Source organism: Orycteropus afer, unplaced genomic scaffold, assembly GCF_000298275.1.
Source record: "Orycteropus afer afer isolate SDZICR_OR568_19922 unplaced genomic scaffold, OryAfe1.0 scaffold00047, whole genome shotgun sequence".
Classification (NCBI taxonomy): domain Eukaryota; kingdom Metazoa; phylum Chordata; class Mammalia; order Tubulidentata; family Orycteropodidae; genus Orycteropus; species Orycteropus afer.
In genome coordinates this window covers 11,712,728-11,722,235 of record NW_006921634.1, presented here as the reverse complement: position 1 = coordinate 11,722,235, position 9,508 = coordinate 11,712,728, and positions in this window count along the sequence as shown.

The window sequence follows — 9,508 nt, the reverse complement described above, 5'->3', positions numbered from 1 at the left end:
TCAATAAGTATGGGGAAAGGATACAACCCTGACACACTCCCTTCCTGATTGTAAACCATGCAGTGTTCCCTTGTTCTGTTGGAACGACAGCCTCCTAGTCAAGGTACAGGCTCCTCATGAGTACAATCACACACTAATAGAAGGTGGCAAGTCCAAAATTCTTGGCTCAAATGTCAAGCTGGAGGATTTTCCCAACTCACACAGCTGCAGGGGCTGAGGAGCTCAAGGTTGGCAGGCAGTATACTGACTACTGACTCCAACAAATGATGAATCCAAGATCTCCAGCCGAATGGTGGATTGTTTGCTCACGGACAGTTGTAGGCAGCATAACAGTATCCCGATCCACAGAAGAATGTCTCTTTTCCCAGAATGTCCATAAATACACTACTGGAAGCAGGTCACACCCCTAGGGAAACTCCCTTTCAACAGATTGGCTGCTCAAAACATATTCGTCTGATCCCATCATGGGAATAACTGCATCACAACTGCTTAAACCTCACAGAATTCTGGTCCAGCCAAGTTGCACACAGCTCCAACTACCACATAGAGTGTGTCTTAAACCTAACACTTTTGAGATATAAAAAAGAACAGATTAGGCACAGAGAGAAGGGAGCAGAAATAGGTGAAAGATGAATATCACATGGAGATATTCAAGGAACTAAGGAATGCTAGGACTAAAGAAGTTGACACAAGGATATTCCCCCCACATCCCACAGCAGGAGATCCTTTCCTTAGAAATGGTGCCCTGAATTTGGACTTCTAGTCTCCTGACCTGTGAGAAAATAAATATCTGTTTCTTAAAGCCACCCATTTGTGGTATTTCTGTTAAAATGGTACAAGAAACTAAGATAATGACAAATTGACAAATAGTTGTGACACTACTACCTTACCTTTTCATATATTTTATATACTTGAATAATGGAACAACAGGGAGTTTTTCACATTTTATATATAAGATCAAACTGAAAAGTGAACAATAAATTAAAAATTCTTATAGTATATCACTAAACTATCTTTTTATGCAAGTATCCTTTCCATCTGATTATTAGATGACATTCATATTGGTCTAAAATGTACGTGGATAGTTATAAAGGCAGTTGCTGAAGAAGTTATTTTCTTTCACACAATTCTTGATTTTTAGACTTGCTGAAAAAGCTATAAAAGCAGTACTTAAGTTAATTTTCATTTATCAGTAATTTATATATCCAACCTGCTAGAGATAAAACTTTCTGATAGCTAATATAAAAGCTGAATTACTAACAGATAGTACTACACAAATGTCTAGAATTTAATATACCTTCTTAATTAGATACCACTACACAATTGGACATTTTGAAATACACAGAACTGAAATTAAGTTGGCAAATTTTCAGAAACTGCTTGATATGCTTTATATTAGAGCTCAGTTTTCTGCATAATTTTCATTACAAAAACAAGACATTAGGAAAATCATAAATAATATAATTTATCAAATGCCCATTAAATTAACAAATATGTTTTAAGATTTTTTTGCACATTATTGATGATTAACTCATGATAGAAGAGCAGAAACACTCCACAGAACAAAACAGGAATGGATTTCCACAGTTAATTATTGATGCTTTTTAATTGAGTGTAAAAAATATTATACCCATGTCAATTATAAACAGCATGCAGCTGATTAATTCCCATATGTTTATTTACAAATTTAATTTCATAATACCAATTAGGTGTCTTCAATTTAACTGACAAAGTTTCATGCAATTCTTGGTTGATAAAAATGTTTTTCAGCCTTAATTGCTTCATTGTACCACTTAAGGCATAAAGGGTAATAATCACTGTGCAATATATTGCCTTTTATTCCATTGTTACTCAACATTTAGCCTATTCCTCCTGACTAGAACTGTCATTTATGTGGATTAGGATCAGATTAATTATAGCGTTCAGACTTGATCAACATAAAAGTTGAGGGTTGTGTCACTCATGATGTGCTCCCCCGAAACCCATTTTGACATACTTATTTTTTAGCTAAACCCTAAAAAAGAAAAAAGTCAGAATATAGAGGAAGTTGAAAGTGAAATATTTTTGTTTTGAAAATATAATGTTTGCCCTGTTCAATAAAACCCTTTGCTGAATTTTCTATTGCTCTTAAGATGAAAACATTTATTTTTATCATAACTTTCACAAGCAGTCATCAGACTCATACCCAAAAAACTGCCTATTTACATTTTCTGTAGCTCTGAAAAGTGCACTTTCAAAATGTCCCTCCACTTTATAATAACCACAAGCATTCAGTCTACCAAAACTAAGGTACACTCAAGGAGTTGCTTGCTAAATAGTCTTTGAATTAAGGGAAGTGAGTAATAAAGGAAAGGAAAAAGAAAAGGAGGGGAAGATGGGAGGGAAACTGGAGGGAAGTAGAAGGTAAAAAAGTCTGTGATCTTAGAAATCTGTGCAATATCTGGATATTGCTGAGTAAGAACTACTAGGAAATAATAACAATTAATAGAAAAAATATAATGATTATTTAATAAAAACTAAGAAGTAAGTAGAAACATTTGATAGTAAAATGTTAAAAGCTACTATATGAAATTCATATTGGGCAATCCTACTTCCATAGTGATACTGCCTCGGAAATCCAAGGAGGGGTCGCTATGAGTCGGGGCCGACTCGACAGCAAACAACAACAACAATATGAAATTCATCAGAATAAAAAAAAATTTGTCCTCCATTTCTATAAGTACTGTGATGGTCAATTTTATGCATACATTTGGCTTGGTTATGATTCCCATTGTTTTTTATAAGTACAGTGATAGTTAATTTTATGTATAAATTTGGCTTGGTTCCTATTGGGAGCTCTGGTGGCATAGTGCCTAAGGCATTTGACTGCTAACCAGAAGGCTGGTGGTTCAAACCCACCAGCCACTCCTCAGAAGGAAGGTTGGGCAATCAACTTCCATAGTGATACCACCTCAGAAACCCAAGGAGGGGTCACTATGACTTGGATCTGACACCACAACAATGAATTTAGTAGATGATTCCTACTAGTTATAGTATCCCTTGTGATGTAAGAGTTAGGTGCTTGGATGCTAATGGAATGGTTAGCAGTTTGAACTCACCAGCAGCTCTGTGGGAAAAAGATGTGCTTCCATAATGATTTACAGCCTTACGTTCTATTCTGTCCTATAAGGTAGCTATGAGTCTGAATCAACTCTGTGGCAATAAATATGCATATAAATATATACACACACATACATACTTGTGTCTGTGTGTTTCACTGGTTCTGTTCCTCTAGAGAGTCTGAAAGAGTAGTCAAAATGCTCCTTGGAAGCGAGAATTGGAGAAGGATATCCTGCTTGGTAAAGTGGAGTTTTAGTTAAAAACGGGAAGGTCGTCAATGAGATGGATTGATGCAGTGGCTGCAACAATGGGCTCCAGTGTGGCAAGGATTGTGAGGCTAGCACAGTTCTGTTGTACATAAGGCTGCTACAAGTTAGAGCTGACTCGACAACACCTAACAACAACAACAACATACTCATGAGAATCAATGTGGAATTTTTTTAAAGAGTACAAAGTACTCTCTCATTTTGTGCATGGACAACCTGAGATTAGATGGGCTAGAATTCTGTTTTATGTCAGACAATGATGTTTATATAAAAGCCTTGGATTATCTGTCCTCAAATTATATTCCAGACTTACTAAAGAGTCTTATGTTAAATATCTTTATTCTCAATATGACTAAATGAAACTTTGAACCTTAAACCTATATAGTAAGGTTTTTCTACATATCTTTGATAGCTTTTTTTTTTTTTTTCCCAAGAGACAATTTTGGGATTTATTTGTAGAAACAAAACAAAAGACAAACTACTATTTTTCATCCTTTCTAACTAATAATTTTAATTGATGGCAACTATTACTGGTATAAAAGCATTATTACAAAAATGCAGCTGCATTCAGTTTCAATAATTCCATTGAAGTCTTCCTTAAGTGTACACTTTGGGAGCATACATTGCACATGGAATATTTACCTCTGCTTGTGTTTTCATAGATTAATTAATTAATTAATGGAGACCTAGTTCAGCAAGGGTGGGTTAGAAAATAAAGCATATGGTTTGACTTTAATCCAAGTCTTAACTAAGTTGTTTAGGGACTATTTTGTGAATCATAAAACATAAAAGCAAAAAATCAGAAAATAGAAAAAGAACCAAGTCCTTATTTTAATCCATGCATACGAATCCATTTATAAACTATAAACACACAGAGTACTTTGTTTTCAAACCATGTCAGAAGAGTTTATTATTGTTCATTAAAATAATACTATGCTTTTATTTGACTGCTAACCAGAAGGCTAGCTTTCAAACCCACCAGCTGCTCCTCGGAAGGAAGATTGGGTAATCTACTTCCATAGTGATACAATCTTGGAAACCCAAGGAAGGGTGGTTATGAGTCGGATCCAACTCGACAGCAATGAGTTTTTATTACAGGAATAGAAAATTATATAAGATAAAGGTGAGATTAAAATGAGCTATAATAATAATTATTTTATGATAGAGATGGCATATGCTGAGTCTTGAAATGGAAGTAAAATTTAAAGTGGTTGAAATAAGAGAGGAAAACAATTTGATCATCAGAAAAAAGTATTAGCATAAACACCCCACACCCACTGCCACTGAGTAGATGGTGACTCAAAATGACCCTATACAACAGAGTAGAATAATCCTATAGGGTTTCCAAGGTTATAAACCTTTACAGAAGGTAAAGAGCAGCTGGTGGGTTTCAACCACCCACCTTTTGGTTAGCAGTCAAATGCTTTAACGACTGTGTCAACTAAAGAAAAAGTCACCTTTCTAAGTTTACATGTATCAAATGTTAGTAATGAATATTGCAGAAATTATTTTTTCATACCCATAATGGTTATGACCTTGTAAAACTGACATAAACGTGATTATGAATGACAAATTATAGAGGCAATATTAATAGTATTTCTTTTACTCATAAGGCAATTGTCAATGGTGATTAAGGTTACATTAATTAAACAAACCTAAATTAAATTGATTTAACTAATACTAATGAATCATTATTCATTTATTGCTAAACACATTTCATCGGATATCTTTTGTGATTTAGTTACTAAATTGGTGATTGGAGTGTAAATATGAGTAAGACATGTCCTCCAGGTTTAAACATACCGAACTCTGTCAAGAAAAACTCCCCCCACCACAAGCACACGAACTATGAAATTAATGATTTTAGAGGCAGATAAGAAGGCCAAACTGCCAGCAGGTACCTATTACCAGTTTCTAATATGTATTAAAACATCATTACAATAAATAAAATTCAGTGGAAATTTAAGAACTTTTATTTAGCAGAACTATCATGGAGTTCTGTGTGAAAAAGAAAGGAACACCTTGATAATATACATGAGGTAAATGGGTAAACATTTTTCACTCCCTTCCAAAGGAACATATTCAAGTAATAACAGTGTCAGTGTACTGCTTTTTAATTATGTGGTTTTTTTTTCAAGATTTTTTTATTGGTTGATGTGGATATACAGTTGAATCTTGAACAACTCAGGTTTAAACTGAGCATGCCCTTTTATATGTGGATGTTTTTCATGTATTTTCATAAATTTAGAGAGTGTGCCTGCCTCTCCTGTCTTTCCTGCCTCCCTTTCCATCTCCTCTACCTCTTCCAACAGCCACCCTTGACACAGCAAGACCAACCACTCCTCTTCAATCTCTTCCTCCGTCTACTCAACATGAAGAAGAGAAGATTGAAGACCTTTATGATGACCTGCTTCCACTTAATTGATAGTAGTAACCATCATGCTGCACAGTTAATACTTACCTGTTGTGTGTATGTGTGAGCGTCTTGTTTGAAAATATAATAACTCTATGGCATGAACTGTGGTAATTAGCTTTTATTCTGTCTATAAGCCTTCCAGGCAACAATAGGCTATTAGAAGTTAAATTTTTGGGGGTTAAAAGTTATACTTGGGTATTTGACTGCTTGGGGGGGTCAGGGTCTAAGGGTCAACTGTATAAGGTTAGTGTCAAACAAAGCTGCTTCAGACAGTAATAGAGTGAGCACTTTCTTCAGTAGTTCTTCTCTATGTTTCATCTAGGCTGGACACAGTCTTTCTTAAAAATAAGCAGTGAACAAATAATTAAACTGCATCTGTTGAAGGGATATAAGATTTCAGCTTGCACATAGTACTTAAATGTACCAGTCTAGCCTTAGATAAATTACAAAGATATGTCTGTTAAGATAGTAGCTTTGAGAAATAAAAAGTGATTTAATTTTAGTGCAGTGAGGAAATACAGTGAAGAGAATGAATGTTGTGTTGGAGACTATATGAAAACGTGTATCTTCATCAATTTATCATGAAAATCTTCATCTTATTTGTACATAAAAATACCAAATAAAACACTACATTATGTACATGAGAATCAAATCTCACTAAAAAAAAAAAAAAGACATTGAGTAAAATAATCTACTATATTTTCCAAGTGTCTTCATTGGATTAAAATTTACCTCTCCCAATAAACATACAAGTAAGAAGCAATTTTCTGGATTCTTTGTGACAGGACTATCAGTATATCCTTGTTGGAGAGAACTTCTCAAACCTAATTTTGAATCTGGCTTTAGCCTCACTAATACCATTGAACTGAAAATGGTGAATGTTAAAAATCTATGCAATCAGGAGGGGAAGTATGGAAGTGAACTTATTTGGTAAATCTCTATTTCAGGATACAAGATTACATGATAATAGGTAACAAATATACTGAAAATCTGAAATCTGCCATTGACTATCTCCAAAAGTATATAATAAGGCATCCAAAAGTAGAAAGTTTGTTTTCTTCTCTGCTATTCCCCTTGTTCTCAAAGATAGGCAAAATAATAGCAGACAACATTGTTTACTATTATTAATTTGAATAATGGAAGAATATTATTATAAATTATTTTTAGACATAATGAAATTAATTGGGAAGTGAAGAAGTTATATAAACATGCCATTATAAAATATTACTTCCAAAAACACATTTTGTAAATAAATATTTTAAAAACAGACAAATTGAAAAAGATGACTTATTTCATTAAAAAATAAACAATTTATATGTTTGATCTTTTGATCCCAGATTTTGGACATATTAGATAGAATTCAGGGCATTTGTCAAGTAATTATTTCTGGAGTACATATTTTCTAACTTTTAATTCCATAGTATTTAAAATTATTCAACCCAATAAGAGTTGTGGGAATATAACTTGCAGGAGGAATGATCTAACTTCATATTCTTTGGCAATTAAATTTAAAAATTAGAAAATTTTGTTAGTAGTTCTAAAAGTTACTGATGTATCTTAGAATCTTATCTGTCTTCAACTGTGAAACATTTAGTAATGAAAATTCACACTGTGTCAGGCAAATCACACACAAGCACACTGGTAGTATCAGAAAAGGTTAATAAGGGAATGGAGATGTCTATCCTTGTCATTTATTAATGATACTTCTACTCATCTCTCAACAATTAAGAGAACAACTCAAAAAAAAAAAAAAAAACCTCACTGACGTTGAGTAGAACCCAACTCATAGTGAACCCTCCTTGGGTTTCTGAGGCAGTGTCACTATGGAAGCAGATTGCCCACCTTCCTTCCAAGGAGTGGATGGTGGGTTTGAACCACCAGTCTTCTGATTAGCAGTCAAATGACTTAGTTACTATGCTACCAGAGCTCATAATAGAACAACTACACAGAAAAAACACATATGATAAAGTAATTATGAAATATATATCACAATTTACATAATCCTACACCATGAAACAAACTTAAGCAAATATAAAATAATCGAAATAATAAAACTGTTTTCTCTGATCACAATGGAGTGATCACCATTTCTGTTACAAATCAATAACAGAAAGATAGAAAATATTTAAACACTTGTATCATAATATCAAAGTAGTCTCATATAAAATAAAATTTTCTAAAAAGCAATCTGCATGCAAATCAAAACCAAATTTTCAAAATTTATTGCACATGAAGTAGTTCTCAGAGATCTAAATGCTTTAGTAGAAAAGAGCAAAGGCCTCAAGTACAAAGAAAAAGCAAAAGCAAACCAAAAGCAAGCAGGAAGAAAGACATAATAAAGATAATGACTAATATATAGGAAATTTAAACAGAAAAACAATAGAGAAAATCAATGAACAAAATACTAGCTCTTTTAAAAGATCAGTAAAATTGGCAAATTTTAGCAAGAGTAACCTCAAAAAAAAAAAAAAAAAAAAAGAGAGAGAGAGAGGGGGAGAAAAAAAATAAACCAAGGCTATTGTTAGATTCTACAGATACCAAAAGAATAATAAGTGAACACTACAAACAAGTCTACACTTAAATTTGACCAGATAAAATGACCATTTCCTCAAAAAGCACAAACTACTACCATCCACTCAATATGGTTATTGCAAAAGTCCATTAACAGTTGAGGAAACTAAATATGAAATTAAAATTTTGAAGAAAGTAATTTCTATGACCAGGTGATTTCACAGAGAAATCTACCAAGCATTTTAAGAAAACTTAACACCAACATTACACCATCTCTTCCAGAAAATAGAGGAAGTAAGAATGCTTCTCAGTTCATAGTATGATACAATAACAATTGACCAAACCAGTGTAAAATAAGAAAATTATAGAATTATATCCTTCATATAAATATAGATGTGGAAATTCTTCACAAAATATTTACAAACAATTCAGCAATATATTGGGAGCTCTGGTAGCATAGTGCCTAAGGCACTTGACTGCTAACCAGGAGGCTGGCGGTTCAAACCCACCAGCCACTCCATGGAAGGAAGGTTGGGCAATCCTACTTCTGTAGTGATAACTGCCTCGGAAACCCAAGGAGGGGTTGCTAGGAGTCGGGGCAGACTCAATGGCAAATAACAACAACAACAACAGCAGCAATATATAAAAATAATTATACATCGTGATGAAGTGGGGTTTATTTCAAGAATGTAAGACTGGTTCAATATTCACAAAATAATATAATCCAACTTACTAATAAGCTAAAGAAGAAAAATTACATAATCAATTGACTAGAAGATATCTGCATCAGTGCCCATTCTAAAGAAAGATGATCCAATAGAATGTGGAAATTATTGAACAACATCATTACTATCACAAGGAAGTAAAATTTCGCTAAAGAATATTAACAAAATGTTGCAGCAGTATATTGACAGAGAACTTCCAGAAATACAAGCTGGATTCAGAAGAGGACATAAAATGAAGGATATTATTGCTGATGTCAGATGTATCTTGGCTGAAAGCAAATGCCAGACATATGTTTACTTGTGTTTTATTGACTATGCAAAGGCATTTGACTGTGTAGATCATAACAAATTATGCACAACATTGCAAAGAATGGCAATTCCAGAACACTTAATTGTCAAGGCGGGGCAAGATGGCAGACTAGGCAGAAGGATTGCACAGACCCTCTTCAACAAAGAAAAGGGAAACCAATTAACACAGACACAGAAGATAA